Source organism: Oryctolagus cuniculus, chromosome 21, assembly GCF_051225735.1.
Source record: "Oryctolagus cuniculus isolate XC-2025 breed Fujian yellow rabbit chromosome 21, ASM5122573v1, whole genome shotgun sequence".
Taxonomy (NCBI): domain Eukaryota; kingdom Metazoa; phylum Chordata; class Mammalia; order Lagomorpha; family Leporidae; genus Oryctolagus; species Oryctolagus cuniculus.
In genome coordinates this window covers 2,482,470-2,500,107 of record NC_142887.1, presented here as the reverse complement: position 1 = coordinate 2,500,107, position 17,638 = coordinate 2,482,470, and the positions used below count along the sequence as shown (strand labels likewise).

General features: G+C 41.8%; 1 pseudogene; it reads left to right on the top strand.

The window, feature by feature from the left end:
• Nucleotides 1-6,267: 6,267 nt before the first annotated feature.
• LOC127489582 (ubiquitin-conjugating enzyme E2 D3 pseudogene) lies at nucleotides 6,268-16,843 on the top strand (annotated as a pseudogene).
• Nucleotides 16,844-17,638: the final 795 nt, after the last annotated feature.

Genomic DNA, 17,638 nt, shown 5'->3' with positions numbered 1-17,638 from the left:
CAGGCAGAGGATTAACCAAATGAGCCATGGCACCGGCCCTGATCCAAGTTTCTAAAAGGTTTATTATTTATTGAAAGGCAGAGTTACAAAGAGAGAGAGAGGGAGAGAGAGATCTTTCTTTCATCCACTGATTCACTCCCCCATATGGCAGCAAATGCTAGGCCAAAGCCAGGCTCCTGAAATTTCACCCCGATCTCCAATGTGAGTAGCAGGAACTCAGTACTTGAGTCATCTTCCACTGCCTTCTCAGGTGTATTAGCAGGAAGTTGAATCAGAAGCAGAGCACCTGGACTTGAACCAGCACTCTGATATGGGGATGCCAGTATTGCAAGTGACAACTTAACCTGATCTGCCACAATGCTGGCCCCTAATCTACATTTTATGTATGGGGAAACTAAAGGGTAGAGAAGTCAATTAATTCACATGGCTAGAAGGTAAGCAAAGCACAATTCAGATCCACATTTGTCAGATATCCTAATCTACAATTTTAGGAGAGGTTTTATAAGTTAAGATTCTTAGGTCTTGGGGCCAGTACTGTAGCAAATCAGGTAAACCTGCCACCTACAGTGCCAGCAACCCTCTATGGCACTGGCTTGAGTCCTGGCTACTCCACTTCCAATGCAGCTCTCTGCTATGACTTGGGAAAGCAGTGGAAGGTGGCCCAAGTCCTTAGGCCCCTGCACCTGCATGGGAGACCCTGAAGAAACTCCTGGCTCTTGGCTTTGTATCAGCACAATTCTGGCTATTGTGATCATCTGGGGAGTGAACCAATGGATGGAAGACTTCCCTCTTTCTGGTAAGGATGGGAGCTCTTTCTTTCTCTTTATTCCTCTCTGTGTGTCTCTGTTCTCAGATAAGTAAATAAAAAGTTAAAATAGATAAATAAATAAAACCTCTACTTTCACACATTTACATGCTAATTTCATGCCCTATAATGTTCCAAATGCAAGAAACTTCAGATAAATGCTCTACCTTCCTCATACTCCCATAATTTGTTCTATCTTATCATGTTTTGCTGCAGACTTGCAGTAGCATTCCTTCTATAGTGCTGTTTTATGTTGTTAAAATGTTATTAAAAGGGGCTGGCATTGTGTCACAACAGGTTAAGCCACAGCCTAATGCCAGCAACCCATACAATACCAGTTTGAGTCCTGGCTGCTCTGCTACTGATCCAGCTCCCAGTTAATGTGCCCAGGAATGCAGGGGATGATGACCCAAGTGCTAGGGCCTCTGCCACCTGTATGGAGTTCTTGGCTCCTTGGCTTCAGCAAGGACCAGCCTGGCAGCTGTAGTCATTTTGGGAGTGAACCAGTAGCTAAAAGCATTTCTCCCTCTCCCTTTCTGTCTTCCTTTCTCACTCCCCACCATCTCCACTGTAAGTCTTCCTTTTAAATAAATAAGTCTTTAAAGAATCAGAGACCAACATTGGATTTATTTTTCCTTCAAAGTATGTTATTAAAGGACAACTACTTCCTTGAAGTCCAGTAAGAATACAGTTCAATAAAATCCCTACACCTACTAACTTTATTTTCTTTACTGATTGATTTTTTAACAGGCAGAGTTAGACAGTGAGAGAGAGAGACAGAGAGAAGGGTCCTCCTTCCATTGGTTCACCCTCCCAAATGGCCACCAAGGGCCAGCATGCTGCGCTGATGCAAAGCCAGGATCCAGGTGCTTCCTCCTGGTCTCCCATGAAGGTGAAGGGCCCAAGCACCTGGGCAATCCTCCACTGCCCTCCCAGGCCACAGCAGAGAGCTGGACAGGAAGAGGAGCAACTGGGACAGAATCTGTCTCCCTGACTGGGACTAGAACCCTAGGGTGCCAGTGCCGCAGGTGGAGGATTAGCCAAGTGAGCCACAGTGCCACCCTACTGATTGATTTTTTTAAAAGATTTATTTATTTATTTGAAAGTCAGAGTTACACAGAGAGAGCAGAGGCGGGGGGTCTTCCATCCAATAGTTCACCCCCAGATGGCCACAACAGCTGGAAACTGCACTGATCCAAAGCCAGAAGCCAGGAGCTTCTTCTGGGTCTCCCACGCAGGTGCAGGGGCCCAAGGACTTGGGCCATCCTCTACTGCTATCCCAGGCCATAGCAGACAGCTATATTGCAAGTGGAACAGGTGGATCTCGAACAAGTGCCCATATGGGATGCTGGTGCTTCCAGCCAGGACATTAACCCACTGTGCCACAGTGCCAGCCCCTACTGATTAATTTTTTAAGGGAAAGAGTTTATTGGGGGAAACCCAACATACCAGTGGGAAGGGGAAAAGAAGGAAAAGAGGGAGAAGAAGAGCATAAGAGAGACAGAGATCAGGAGATGGAGAGAAAGAGAGAGGTCCTTTTAAAACTTTGCCAGGGGGCAGGCAGGGAAGTAGGAGCAGCAAATCCCATTAGGATGGGAGTGGAGCTTGACAGCAATGGTTGAGCCATGTGACCACCTGGCTTCCAGCAATGGCAGTGGGGGCTAGAGCCTAGGATGGTGTCAGGGTGTAGTTCACACCATAGATAAGATTGTACCATTTTACTAACATCCCCCCTTTTAGTTTTTTATGAAGCAGGAATTGTATGGGAATACATTAGTCCCAAAAGTCCAGGAGGGTTAGAGGGACGATGATCTGTCTTTAAAGCTACTTCCTGCTGGAACAGGGCAATGAGATACTCTTCACTGGCATGGAGCAATGTCTCAAGCCACTGTCTCCTGGGCAGGGAGCCAAGTATATCCCTGTAGCAGCAACAGCATTTGGTTGACCGCCTGGTTGCTGAATGCCTTGGTTCATTCCATTATCAACTCCTGTAAACACTTAAACATACACTGTAGTATAAAAGACAGGGTGAGAATAGCAACCAATGATCCTGAGAGTGGCATTAACCAGGTAATGAGAGGATTTCATAGAGGAGAGGAAATGATGGTGGGGGGGGGTCTCTGGACCCTTGTGAGGACTGCATGATAAATGTGGTTTAAAGCTGATCCCAACCAACATCAGGAGAAAGGCCACTCAACTTTTTCAGGTAGAGGGGTTTGTCTGTAGAGAAATTCTGAACAACAATACAACATTAAGTAGGGGAAAGGACCATCAATACACACATGTGGGGAGTAGAACCCTTGATATTAGAGTAGAGGCTATGATTACAAAGGAATGAGGCCCTAAGTGGGCTAGATACAAAGGACAGAGTCATCATTAGAGGACCTAACAAAGGTGCTGTGTAAGCCAAATAGAAATGGACAGTCTGGCCGTTGTGGCCAATTGGGGAGTAAACCATCGGATGGGGGATCTCTCTCTCTCTCTCTCTCTCTCTCTCTCTCTCTCTCTCTGCCTCTTGTCTCTCTGTGTAACTCTGACTTTCAAGTAAATAAAATAAATCTTTTAAAAAAAGGAAAGAACTGACAGAAGGGGCCTGATAATAATCTGGTGAGCTTTAAGGCCTTGTAAGTTATGAGGCCCAGACCTATCTATCTCTTCACATGGGGTATAGCCTAAGGGAGGTGTGAACCTCCTTGGGGAAGGCAGCCTGTTGACTTCCATTACCTAGCTGGCTTGGGAGGAGAGGTGGTCAGGTTAAGGCAAGTGGCATCTTCTGCCTGCAACGTTACTGACTCTGCATGGCTGTACCCTCAGCAGTGGTGGTCACTTTGGAAACTTGGCCAAGTGAAGGGCTTTTCAGCTTGTAGCTTGCAAGATCTGTGGCTCTGAACTGGGCATCCTTCAACTCCAGGGCAGTTCCATTTCCAGTGATCCAACTCTTGGCTGGCAGAGCTGCCAGGGCTCTTCATAAGTGGATTTCTGCTGAATCCCAGGATTACCACATTGAAAGCCACTGTAGCGGACTGGCCTGCTGGGTTTCTTTGAGGGCAGATCGCTGTACAGAGCAACCTTTAATAGGCCTGCCACCTATGTTTACATTGCTTCTGATGCCTAGCTTTCTTTTCCTCCTGGTTTTTCTTAAAGCAGACCAGAGGATGCAAGTCAAGGAGGTGCTCAAGTCCCATCTCTAATTTACTGATTGATTTTTATCATCACATGTCCCACTTACTGAGATTACAGTAGTTGCAATTTGCCTGTGTGTTCATTTTCTCTCCCACTAGGATGGAAATTCCTGGGAATGTGGATTTTGTTTATTCAGCACTATATATCAGTTTCTATCAAAGTACCCACTATGTAATAAATTTCAAAAATACTTATGGAATAAATGAAGACATTGATATTTAATAAGGCTAATCCATTAATATTGGGAATTCCTTCAGAGATGTGCAATACAAGAGTTAATCTGACACTACTGATTCAGTGAGCTGTAAATGTGATGAACTCACAAATTTGAATCCCTTTTCATTTGGAAATGACTCTGGAGTTCATCAATGATCAACTAAATATAGGAAGTCATTGGTTTATAGCAAAGATCTATTTTAATTTGTTTATTCAGAAATAGAGCATAAAGTGGAAGTGGAACTTGCCACATTTTCTGGTGATGTTTGTTTATCTTCTTTTTTATTGATTTTTAAAATTTATTTTAAGGAATACAAGTTTCATCAGTACAACTTTAGGTATGTTTTATTATTTAAAATGCTTAAAAATTCTCTGCTGGATCCAGCATTGTAAAGTAGTGGGTAGAACGGCCATCTGTGATGCTGGTATTCTGTATGGGATCTGGTTCCAGTACTGGCTATTCTACTTCCTATCAAGGCCCCTGCTAATGCACCTGGGAAAACAGCAGATGTTCCAAGTACTTGGGCCCCTGCATGTGGGACACCTGGATCCTGGCTTTGGATAGGCCCAGCTGCAGCCATTATGACCATTTGGAGTGTGAACCCTGGCTGGTAGATATCTCTCCCTCTCTGTACCTTTGCTTTTCAAATAAATAAACAAATCTCTTTTTAAAAATTCTCTGCTTATGTACTAAAATTTCCCTCCTTTCACATCTTTTGACCTCCAGTCCCACTTCCTAGAAGTGACCTAAGTATTCTTGAAATTTTGTTCAAGGTACTTGTGGGTAGTGGGCCACAGATTGACTCATTCCCTACATATGGATATACAAACTGCAGCTCTCTGTTTACTCTGATAGGCTGTCTTTTTTCTTGTTAGTGCTCCCTCACTAGGCACTTTGACTCAATGCCTTTCCAGAGACTGCTCCATCCTTTAGCACTCCTTCTCAATACAGCCCCATGAGGAACTTAACCTGGCTCTTAGTTGTGCCTGTGGGATGGGTATGGCCATATTTTGTGCCTTTGGTCAGCCTACCGGTGTCTGCTTTTAAAGCCTGATGCCAGTATACCTGAGGCTGTGCTCCCCTGGCTGGGTCTAGCCTGGCTCAGCTGCAGTTCCCTGTGACAGGGCTGGATGATCCTTTGCCTCATCTTTCCCCACACCCCATCCTTGGAAGATGCCCTGAGAAACTGAGCACTCAAGAGACATAGGGACCTAAACGCCCCCTTGCCATCCTGCGGCTAGGGAGAACTTGCCCACCAAACTGGGCTGTTTGTCTCAGCACACCTCGTATGTGCAGTGTGCCACAGGCCATGAGAGACAGTGTCTTCAAGTCAGTCAGAAAAGGAGCAAGAGCCTCCTGGGAGGCAGAGTTTTCATCATACACATCCAACCCTCTGCCAACTCAACAGCTCTCTCTTCCTCCCACAGTCCCTCAACCCTGAGGTGAGGCTTTCATTTCCTTCCTGTCTGCTATGGACTTCTACTATGGCTAATCTTCCCCTGTCTCAACTTTGCTGCTAGGTCTTAATCTAAGTGCTGAGTACAAGTTCAGAGACAGAAGCAGTTTTATTGGTAAAGGAAGATAAATTGGGAAATACATTCAAAATGACTTACTGTTACAGATTTTATCTATAAAATTTACTGTATAGATTTTATGTAGCTTAACTAATCAATAGTGATGTTGTATTCCATATAATATTCTTTTCTTTTTGATGCAATATTTGTTACAGTTGTTACCACAGCCATACACACATCTCTATCTTATTATTTTCTAGGACCACATAGTTTTGCATTGAAAAAATATTTTGCCAGTCTCTTAGTCATGGGCATTTAGGTCATTTCCAGTCATTTTCTTTGCAAGCAATGCTGTAGTAGGCATTACTAAGTACAGTTTGAGCATTTTTATTTTTTATTTTTGTGTGAGTATATACTTTAGCTACATCTCTAGAAGTGGGACTGCTGGAAAACTGTTATGAGAATTGAAGATTGAATATAAAAGTGTTTATCTATTTCATTTTGACATGAAGTCACAGGATGCCCTTTCAGCATTAGTTTGGATAACTATGTCAGTGATGACCAGAACACAAGAATCCATTTTGAAGATAGAGAGGAGGAAATTGGAAGGAGGTGAGTCACTTACTGGGCACCAGTGCAATGTGGGCATGGGCTCAAGGGCTTGGGAATCACATAAACTGTGTGGGAATTCTAGCTCTGCCATTTGCTGGCTGTATGGCCGGTTTCCTCATTCATGTGAACAGCTGTGAAGGTAAATAAAACACTTGTACAGTATTTAGTAATGAAAAATGTACATTTTTAGCACCATTATTATGTATCTAGTACTGTGCCAGATGCTTAACAAATAGTGGGACTGATGAGCACATAAGAGGAGGTATTAAACTTTATTTCTGTCTAGTTGGGAAAATACAACATGCCCATCAGAAATCTTCAAATAACATCCATCCTTCACAAACTGTAAATGTTCTATAAGTCCAGACACACTTTGTAGAATATTTATGAGAATAATTGATGTGAATAATTTCAAAAATCAGTTCCAAAAAATACATGTGTATTTAGATGTTTGGTGCTTTGAAGAGCTCTCTTTAATTTCACATGGCTTTATTGAAAGCAACAATATGTTCTATGATGGGTTGAAATGTCAACCTTATGTTTTAAAAGTTTAATTGCATGTCTTATGGTTTCTCTAGAGTCAACATACTAAAATATTTTAAGTAAAGGTTACTGCTATTTACGTTAAAATAGTGTCATTGTACAGTTGAAGGAGATTTGATTCTTCTGATGGATTTCAAAAATAAATTTTAGACTTGGTTTTAGAACTTTTCTATTTCATAAACTGCCAGGGTCCTGTGAGTGCCTCTGTTTGAAGATGTTTTGGTGTCTACCCTACATTGTTATGATATGTCTTAAAAGGATATAGTTTGAAGCACTAACAAGAATAGACATCAATTAGGAAAAAGCCCCTATCAGAGCAACACAAATTCTGCTAAGCTTGAGCAAAAATAAATATCAAATTGATGGTAAATCTTGGGTTTAAGAATGGTGAAATCACTGATCATTTGTTAAAAAAAAAGTGTATGGGGACAATACCTCAAAGGAATCAGCAATTTACAAAAGAATTAATTGTTTTAAGAAGGAAAAAGACAATGTTGAATGTGAACCCTACAATGTCAGATCATCTATATCAATTTGTGGAAAAACCTCACCTTGATTATGACTTAATCAAAGGGTACTGATGATCAACATTAGAAAAAATGGCCAGCCAGGGCCATGGCTCACTTGGCTAATCCTCCATCTGTGGTGTCAGCACCCCAGGTTCTAGTCCCGATTGGGGCACCGGGTACTAGTCCTGGTTGCTCCTCTTCCAGTCCAGCTCTCAGCTATGGCCCAGGAGGGCAACAAAGGATGGCCAAGTGCTTGGGTCCCTGCACCCACATGGGAGACCAGGAGGAAGTACCTGGTTTCTGGCTTCAGATCGGCACAGCGCCAGCCGTAGTGGCCATTAGGGGAGTGAACCGATAGAAGGAATACCTCTCTCACTGTCTATAACTCTCTCTCTATTTCTCTCTCTCTCACTGTCTAACTCTGCCTGGCAAAAAATAAAAAAAAATAAAAAATAAAAAAAGAAACAATGGCCAACACTGCAGATATCTGATTCATGTTTCACAATTCTGGCTCAAAATCTCAAATAGAAGATTCCTCAGAAACCTGAATATAGCCTTACCACATGACCCAGCCATCCCACTCCTTGGAATTTACCCAAAGGAAATTTAATTGGCAAATAAAAGAGCTGTCTGCACCTCAATGTTTATTGCAGCTCAATACACAATAGACATGGAATCAATCTAAATGCTCATCAACAGAAGACTGGATAAAGAAATTACAGGATATGTACTCTATAGAATACTATACAACAGTAAAAAAATGAAATCTGGTCATTTGCAACAAAATGGAGGAATCTGGAAAACATCATGCTGAGTGAAATAAACCAGTCCCAAAGGGACAAATATCATATGTTCTCCCTGATCAGTGACAACTGAGCACCTAAAAGGAAACCTGTTGAAGTGAAATGGACACTATGAGAAACAATGACTTGATCAGTCCTTGTCCTGTCAAGGAACAACTTACTATTTTATTCCTTTTAGTATTTTTTTGTTCTACTTAATATCATTGGTTGAACTCCTTAATTAATACACAATTATTCTTAGGTATTTAAATTTAACTGAAAAGTGATCCCTGTTAAATATAAGAGTGGGAATAAGAGAGGGAGGAGATGTACAGTTCAGCACATGCTCACTCAGACTTGTCCCTAATGGTAGAGCTAGAAATGTTCCAGGGGATTCCAAATCAATCTCATCAAGGTGGCATGTACCAATGCCATCTTACTTGTCAAAGTGATCAGTTTAAGTTCATAATTGATCATAAAGATAGGATTAAGTGTCAAAGGGATCACATAAACAAGACTAATGTCTACTAATAATAGCTGATAAAATTAAAAAGGAGAAAATGATCCAACATGGGAAGTGAGATACACAGCAGACTCATAGAATGGCAAATGCCCTAAACAACACTCTGGCCTCTGAATCAGCCCTTAAGGCATTCAGATCCGACTAAAAAGCCCATGAGAATTTCTCAGGCCAAGACACTGGAAAGCCAAGACACTGTGGAAAAAATGACCTAAATGAAAGATCTCTGTGAGTGAGATTCCTGTGGAAAGAACAGGCCATCAGAGAAAGAGATGCCTTTCTCTGAAGGGAGGGAAGGAACTTCCACTTTGATTATGGCCTTGTCTACATAAAGTTGGAGTTTGTGAACTCAAGAGGCTTCCATAGCCTTGGCAGCTCATGACAAGAGCCTCAAGTAATTACTGATGTCATAAATAAGAGTGTCAATTGTTAAATCAACAACAGGAGTCACTGTACACTTACCTTGTAGGATCTCTGTCCTTAATGTGTTGTACTATGTGAATTAATGGTAAAACTAGTACTTAAACAGTACTTTATACTTTGTGTATCTATGTGGATGCAAACTGTTGCAATCTTTACCTAGTATATACTAAGTTGATCTTCGGTATGTACAGATAATTGAAAATGAATCTTGATTAAGGATGGGATGGGAGAGGGAGTGGGAGATAGGATGGTTGTGGGTGGGAGGGAGGTTATGGGGGGGAAAGCCACTATAATTCAAAGGATGTACTTTGGAAATTTATATTTATTAAAAGTTGAAAAAAAACAAAAAGACAAAAGTTTTACTTTTGAAATTTATATTTATTCGATAAAAGTTTAAAAAAAAGCTCAAATGGAGCAAACACTCTTTGATGAGTTCTAAACTTGATGCACCTAGATCAACTTCAGACAACAGTAGAATTTTCTATGGAAAATTTCAGTAGTCCCTGAAGTATTTCTTGGAAGAATTTTTAAGAGGAGATGAAATATAGACTTAGCAAAATGATCCGGAAGACAAAACCCAATGAAAAAATGGCTAACCAGAGTGGGAAATGGTTTAGACAAAACAGATTTATCAAGAGTAAATGTCATGAAAATGGTTTTTCAGATGCTCAAGGAGTTTTGCTTGTTGTATTTCTGGAGAATGATCATTGAGCATGCTTACATCACTTACTTGGAAAGAGCTTCAAGAAAGTCAGCCAAAGCTTTAGCAGGAAAACATGTAGGCAATCTTCACTAGGCAGTCCTTCATCATGACAATGTTTCTTCATTTCTTTCATCAAACAAGAACAATTTTGTAACTATTTCTACAGGAAGTAGTTATGCATCTATATTACACACCTCATTTGGCCTATTCTGACTTATTTTTGTTCTATAATCTTTTTTGTAAAGATTCACTTTATTTATTTGAATGATTTACAGAGAAAGGCAGACACATACACACAGAGAGAGAGAGAAGGAGAGGGAGAGAGAGAGAGAGAGAGAGAGTGAGGTCTTTCATCCATTGGGTCACTCCCCAAATAATTGCAATGACCGGGGATGAGTAGGCCAAAGCCAGGAACCAGGAGCTTCTTCTGTGTCTCCAAAATGGGGTCAGGGTCTTAAGCACTCTGATACTTTCTCAGGCACATTAGCAGGGAGCTGGATCAGAAGCAGAGCAAGGAGCTAGGACTTGAAATGGCACCCATATGGGATACTGGCACTGCAGGCCAGGGCTTTAACCCACTGCACCACAGCACCAGCCCCTGTACTAGAATCTTAAAAATCTTTAAAGAACATTCAGTTTTCTTTAGTTAATAATGTAAAACCCTGCATTGACATGGTCAAATTACTAGGAGACACAATTGTTTGCAAATGAACTAAATGCCAAGTATCATTGTTTTAAAAATGTCTGGAACTTCATGGAGCTTATGTAAACAAATAACATTTATATTTGTATGTGATTTTTGAAGTTGCCTCATATGTTTTCTTACTTTTTTATCATAAGGTATCTTATCTATTACATCTTGGCCACCTTCCTTGATACTTTCTTATTTTTTTAATTTATTTGACAGGTAGAGTTATAGAAAGTGAGAGAGAGAGAGAGAGAGAGAGAGAGAGAGAGAGAGGTCTTCCTTCCATTGGTTCACTCCCCAAATGGCCACCATGGCTGGCGCCGTGCCAATCTGTAGCCAGGAGCCAGGTGCTTCTTCCTGTTCTCCCGTTCTCCCATGCGGTTGCAGGGGCCCAAGCACATGGGCCATCCTCCATTGCCCTCCTGGGCCACAACAGAGAGGTGGACAGGAAGAGGAGCAACCAGGACTAGAACTCAGCACCCATATGAGATGCTGGCACTGCAGGTGGAGGATTAACCAAGTGAGTTATGGCACCAACCCCCCTTGATACTTTCTAATGTGACTGCATTATATAGGAAATAGCAAGGGCCTTATGACTTTAAGAATGAGAAGTGACCGGTGCCATGGCTCACTAGCCTAATCCTCCACCTGTGGTGCTGGCACTCCAGGTTCTAGTCCCAGTTGGGGCTCCAGTTCTGTCCCAGTTGCTCCTCTTCTGGTCCAGCTCTCTGCTGTGGCCTGGGAAGGCAGTGGAGGATGGCCCAAGTGCTTGGGCCCTGCACCTGCATGGGAGACCAGGAGGAAGCACCTGGCTCCTGGCTTCAGATCAGCACAGTGCACCAACCATAGTGGCCATTTGGTGGGTGAACCAACGGAAGGAAGAGCTTTCTCTCTGTCTCTCTGTCTCTCTCTGTCTAACTCTGCCTGTCAAAAAAAAAAAAAAAAGAATGAGAAGTGCTTAATAAATTAACCATCTTTTCTCCTTTGCAGAACTTCTGGGGAACTCCCTCTGATCATGAATGCCAGAGAGATAGATTTAGACTAGAAGTTATAGGCTGTTTCATGGTTTTCACAGAGGGTTGACTCTAAATAACTTAGAAAAATAAAATGATAATCTACAGTTATTTGTAGTCCATTGAATTCCTTTATTCACCCACGATAATTTTAGCATCAAAGTGTTCCCCGAGATCTTTGGGCTGATCATTTCACAGATTTCATACTACTATAAATCATAACAGTAAATTGCTTCACACTATAACCTATAATTAGTAAAAGTCTAAAATTGGTAAATTTTAAAGAAGATTTGTTTTGTTTGAAAGGCAGAGATGATGGCCAGGGCTGGTCACACTGAAGCCAGGAGACAGGAGCTTCTTCTGGGTCTCCCACATGGGTCCAAGCACTTGGGTCATCTTCCATTGCTTCCCTGGGAGCATTAGCAAGGAGCTGGGTCAGAAATGGCACAGTCAAGACTTCAACCAGCACCTATATGGGATGCTAGTGTCACTGGCAGTGACTTTACCTGATAAAGCACAATGCCATCCCTTAATCAGTAGATGTTGAATTCCATAGTATAGGGCATTTAATATGTTCATGTTGAATAGGCCAAGAAAGCTATTGGCCTGAGATAAAGGTGAGTGGGAAGGTTTTGAGATCTTTCTAGGGATAGCTGGGAGCATCCACAAGAACCAGAAAGCTTTAACTGGGGACTAGTCAAGATATGGCATGCAGTGACTGAACATCTAATGCTTAGTAAATATAAGACATCCTTACTGTGGAGATGCTATACATATTTGTGGTTTAATAATTGGAAAGAAGCAATCTGCCAAGTTCTCTTTTTCTCTGATTAATGTACACACTGGATTCTGTCTACTTATTAATTAGAATAATCCAACGGTCTGTCACACCTTTGAAAAAGGAAGCATTCAGGGCTGGAATTGTGGTATAATGGATTAGGCTGCCACCTGAAATACCAGCATCCCAAATGGATACCTGTGTGGGTCCCAGCTGCTCCATTTCTGAACCAACTCCTTGTTAATATGCCTGGGAAGCAACAGGAGATGGCCTAAGTCCTTAGGCCTCTACACTCATGTGGGAAATCAAGAAGTTCCTTGCACCTAGCCCAGCCCTGGCCATTAAAGCTATTCAGGGAGTGAGCCAATGGATGGAAGATCTCTGTCTCTTCCGCTCCTGTGTAACTCTGACTTTCCAATAAATAAATAAATAAATCTTTAAAAAGAAGATCACCTACATATTGTAGCAATTGAGTCTCTGTGGAAGGTTGGAACTCCCCAGAACTTTCCTAACACCTGGCCAAATAGATTTGAGGCTTCAGTAAAGCTTCATGGTAAATATTGGAATCTGGAATCCCTCCTTCTGTTACTCCTGGTTCTATAACATCCATTTACAGTTTTAGGAATTCCCTTCTGTATTTCACTCCTAGTTATTTGTTGAAATTTGGGATTTCCCCATCTTTTGCAAGGAGTATTCTGATCTAATCTCTCTTTTTAACTGTCTCTCTTCTACAGTGCAAATCATGAATTTTGCCTTTTATTTTTACTCTTTTGAAAAATTTCTCTGCTTCTCTTTATCTTTTGCATTTCTTTGGCCTATCAAGCCAGCTCTTAATTACAAAATTAAGAATACTAGAGCTTGGTATATTTAATCTTCATCTGAGCCAAACTTGGATCAAAAGACTGAGAGTTCATAAATTGGATCTTTAAGTCAAATAAAGCATCAACACTTAATCGTTGTTTTGCTTTTCTTTGTTCCTGGTCTGAGAGGTGTTCCCCCAGGACACCAAATTTCTCCCCAGTAGACTATCCAGGGAAATGTCAGAGGGAGCCTCCTCAGTTCTCCTTTCCCTAGACCTGGAATTTTTATTTCCCAGTTTGATCTCTGTGTCTGAGTTTTCCTGTGTGCCCAATGTCCCATAATGGAGATTCCTTGGACATGTGTATTCAGTCTCCCATAAGGGAGCTTTCTTGAACACCACCCCAAATTTTTCTTGAGCTCAAACCTCTGTAGTGGAGGTTTCCTTCACATCTTGGGATCCAACTGGCCCATGTCCAGCTGTTTTCCTTGAAGGAGAATGAAACTGTAGACCAGGACTCCACACTTGCCTCATACTTGGGATATGTGTCAGTGACATATGCTTGACCTCCAAAAATGCCCAACTACCAATGCAATACTTAGACTCTAATTTTTCCTACTCGGCTCACATGTGAGGTTGTTTGGTTGCTGCAGTACCTGCTTTTTGTTTTCTGTGGCACCTCTGCTGTCCTCCAAATAACAAGTCTCAGACTTCTGGAGTGAGATGGGGCACCCAGATAGAGTAGGCCACATGCAATTGGATGGGATGTGTCTCCCCCTCTATTAGAGCCCCCACTCCATGCAGGCACAGAGATCCCAGATGAGCCCTCAAGTTGTGAGAAACAGCCTCACCTTTCCACTCAAGACACAGGAAGTGCATTGAGAGGGGAGACTATGAATGGTCTTGCAAGATGGGGTGCCTGGTGGGACAGCACACTCAGCATGTTTTACAGCAAGCTATTTGTTTCCTAGCATGCAGGTTCTTACTCCGATTCCCCCTTGGCTGAGTAACTACAGGATTACAATCTTCCCAGCATTTGCTTCAGCTGTTTTGGCTACTAACCTCCTGTTTGCCTAAGAACTTTCAGGTGCATATCTTAGTTTGAAAATGCACCAAATATTTACTTGTCACACACTGAACCAAGTGTGCAATCATTTGTTATTTCTTACCCTTTGTTGGTTGACATTTCTTTTCAGAAAACTGAATTGTGTCTTTCTCACTAAACCTCAAACTCCATGACAGAGGCATCCTGACTTCGATGCCTTCTATTTCTATCAGACCTAAAATTGTGATATAACATAGATGCTCAGCAGACACTTACATATATCACCTCCCCAGTCCTCTCGGAAGGCTAGAAAGCATTTACCATTCTCACCCCACTTTGTAAATAAGGAAGCTGAGTTACATCATTCAAGTAATTTGCTAGTCATTAGTGGGTCAGAATTGGAGCCTAATTACTTGAATGATTGGATTCTTCTGCCACATATAAATTTTTGGTCAAGGAAATGATGCTCCACAGGACCAGGATCAGAGCAGCTTTGGTTATATGACACATGAGTCAGCCAAACAGACATGTTCAAGGCTTCAGTGAGCCAGAATGTCTCATAATTGTGTGTCTAAACTAGGGGAAATGAGTAGAGGTGAGAAGGCAGACAGGGGAGGCTTGCTAAGTGGAAGGAGGTTGTCTGGTCAGAGGCAATTTAAGAACAAATGGGGCTTTATTGAGGCTGTCCAGTGGGGCTTGGGGGTCTGTGAGTCCCTCAGATGTAGGTAGAATTCATTCACAAGTGGACTGCCATCTGTCACTGGAAAGCTTGTTTCCAGACCAGCTGGCATCTCCCCCACTAATAGCTTCTCATGATGCATGTGTGACCTTGCAGCTTTAAATCACACTTTCAGTGTGGTTGCAATCTTTCACCCCGAGCTAGCAGAAAAGGGGTTTGAGCTTCTAAGGAGAACACAGCCTGTCTCCAGGAGACCCACACAATCTCTGTGAGCCCCAAGCTAATCAACATTCATATGTGAAACCCCTGACCAATGGACACTTCCCAGAATGATCCAATTGGAAAAAAAAAGTAATGCCTTAAAACCCTGGGCACTTCCTGAAAGCCAGTGTCCTGCTCAGGCACTCTGCCTCGTCTTCTCTTGGACCAGATGCTTTTGTCAAATAAATGTTTCTGCCTCTTAGTAAATTGTTGCCTAGCTTTTTATTTCGATACTAACCTGTGGAAAACAATTCTCAAAATTCGCTCCTGCAACCACCCTCCCTTCTGTGACTGTTAACACTTATCTGATTCTTTTTCTCTGGATGAGCAATTAAGATCTAGGTGGGATCTCTCCGCAGCAGTAGACGGCCTATGGCCTAGGTGCATGGAGGACTTCTAAGGGCTCTGAAGCCACATATGCAGCTGTGAACTTGCAAATTGTAGTAGTGGGGCCTCTGGTGCCATTGAGAGGAGCTAGAGAGGGTAACAGATTCCAAGAGGTTCATTTCAGCTGTACCATGCTCTCTTTTAAAATATTTTTAAACCAGATATTTTAAAAGATATATGTGTATATATTTGAAAGGTAGAATTGCAGAGAGAGAGAGAGTTTTTCCATCTGCTGGTTCACTTCTCAAGTGACTGCAATGACTGAACATGGATCAGGAAAAAGCCAGGAGCATGGAATTCCATCTGTATCTCCCCTATAAGTCACAAGGGTCTGAGCACTTGGGCCATCCTTTGGTGCTTTTCCATGTGCACTAGTAGGGGACCAGGTTGGAAGTGGAGCATCTGGGATTTGAACTGGTGCTCATACGAAGTGTCAGCATCACAGGCAAAGGCTTAACCTGCTACACTACAATGCTAATCTCTAAACTGGATCTTTAAAAGATTTCATTTTAGACAAGGTCTTTACAAATTATTCACAGCTATGACTTTTAAATTAAAAACCAATTAGTATGAAAGTATTAAAAATGAAAAGTAAAAGCAGCCTTGTTTCTATGTCTCCATCTCTGTATGGATTCATCTTTTTCTCACATAAATGGAAACAGACTTACATATCCTGAATATTTTTTAAAAAAAATGCATTGGGGGGTGGCTCAGATTTGCTAAGCCCTGCATGTGGGCAATAAAGTGTCCCCTGCTATCCTTAGCTTCGTCCCATGCTTGTGACAGCCTCGTCAGTGGACTGATACACAGCAGTGAAGAGACGCCTGTGTTTGGCAGAGCCAATGTGAGACCAAGAGACAATCCTTCCCTGCTGCCTGGATAATCAAAAGTTTTAGCCAGACTTCTGAGCACACACTGAGAGAGAGGAACCAGACTGAAAGCACAGACTATAGCACTGAAATGGATTAATAAGGAATTCAGTGATTTGGCCCATGACCTTCTGGCACGATGTTCTGCAGGTCCAGTTTGGGATGATGTGCTTCACTAGCAAGTCACAATTATGGGACAGCTCATATCATGACAGTGTATTCTTTTTGGCAATTCATTTTCCTACAGACTACCCCCTTCAAATCACTTAATGTTGCATTTACAACAAGAATTTATTATCCAAATGTTAACAGTAATGGCAGCATTTGTCGCGATATTCTAAGATCACAGTGGTCTAATGCTTTAATAATTTCTAAAGTTCTTTTATCCATTTGTTCACTGCTATGTGATCCAAATCCAGACAAACCCCTAGTGCTAGAGATTGCACAAATCTATAAAACAGAGATAAATACAACAGAATACCTTGGGAATGGACTCAGAAGTATGCCATCTGATGCTACCTTAAATTCAGAATAATCTGCATATAGCTGAAGTAAACTTAAATTACTGTTTCTTTTTTGATTTTCTTATCTGGTGGCTTCCCTATCAGATCTCATCTTCTAAAAAATTTTTTTAACTCCCTTCATTCATTGATATGTTCATCTGAGAATACTTTGTTCTTCCAGCTTTGGACAATAGCTGCTTTTGAAACTGTAAGGTAGGGGCTGGCACTGTGGCATAGTAGGTAAAGCCATCGCCTGCAGTGCTGGCATCCCATATGGGTGCTGGTTCAACTCCCGGCCACTCCACTTTTGATCCAGCTCTCTGGTATAGCCTGGGAAAGCAGTCCAGCTATTGCAGCCAATTGGGGAGTGAACCAGTGGATGGAAGATTTCTCTCTCTGTGTCTCTCTTTATCTTTGTGTAATTCTGACTTTCAAATAAATAAATAAATCTTTAAAAAAAATAAACTGCAAGGTAGTTGCAACTGAACAGATTCCCAAGATTCAGAATTTATTTTAAAAAGTGAAGCATGTTGACTATGACCTTGTCTAAACAAGATAAGAATCGGAGAACTCAAGGGGCTTCCATAGCCTTGGAAACTCATGACTGGAGCATAGGGAGATTACTGATGCCATAAACAGGAGTGTCAATTTGTAAAGTCAACAACAGGAGTCACTGTGCACTTACTCCTCATGTAGGATCTCTGTCCTTAATGTGCTGTACATTGAGACTTAATGCTATAACGAGTACTCAAACAATATATTTCACTTTGTGTTTCTATGGGGGTGCAAACTGTTGAAATCTTTA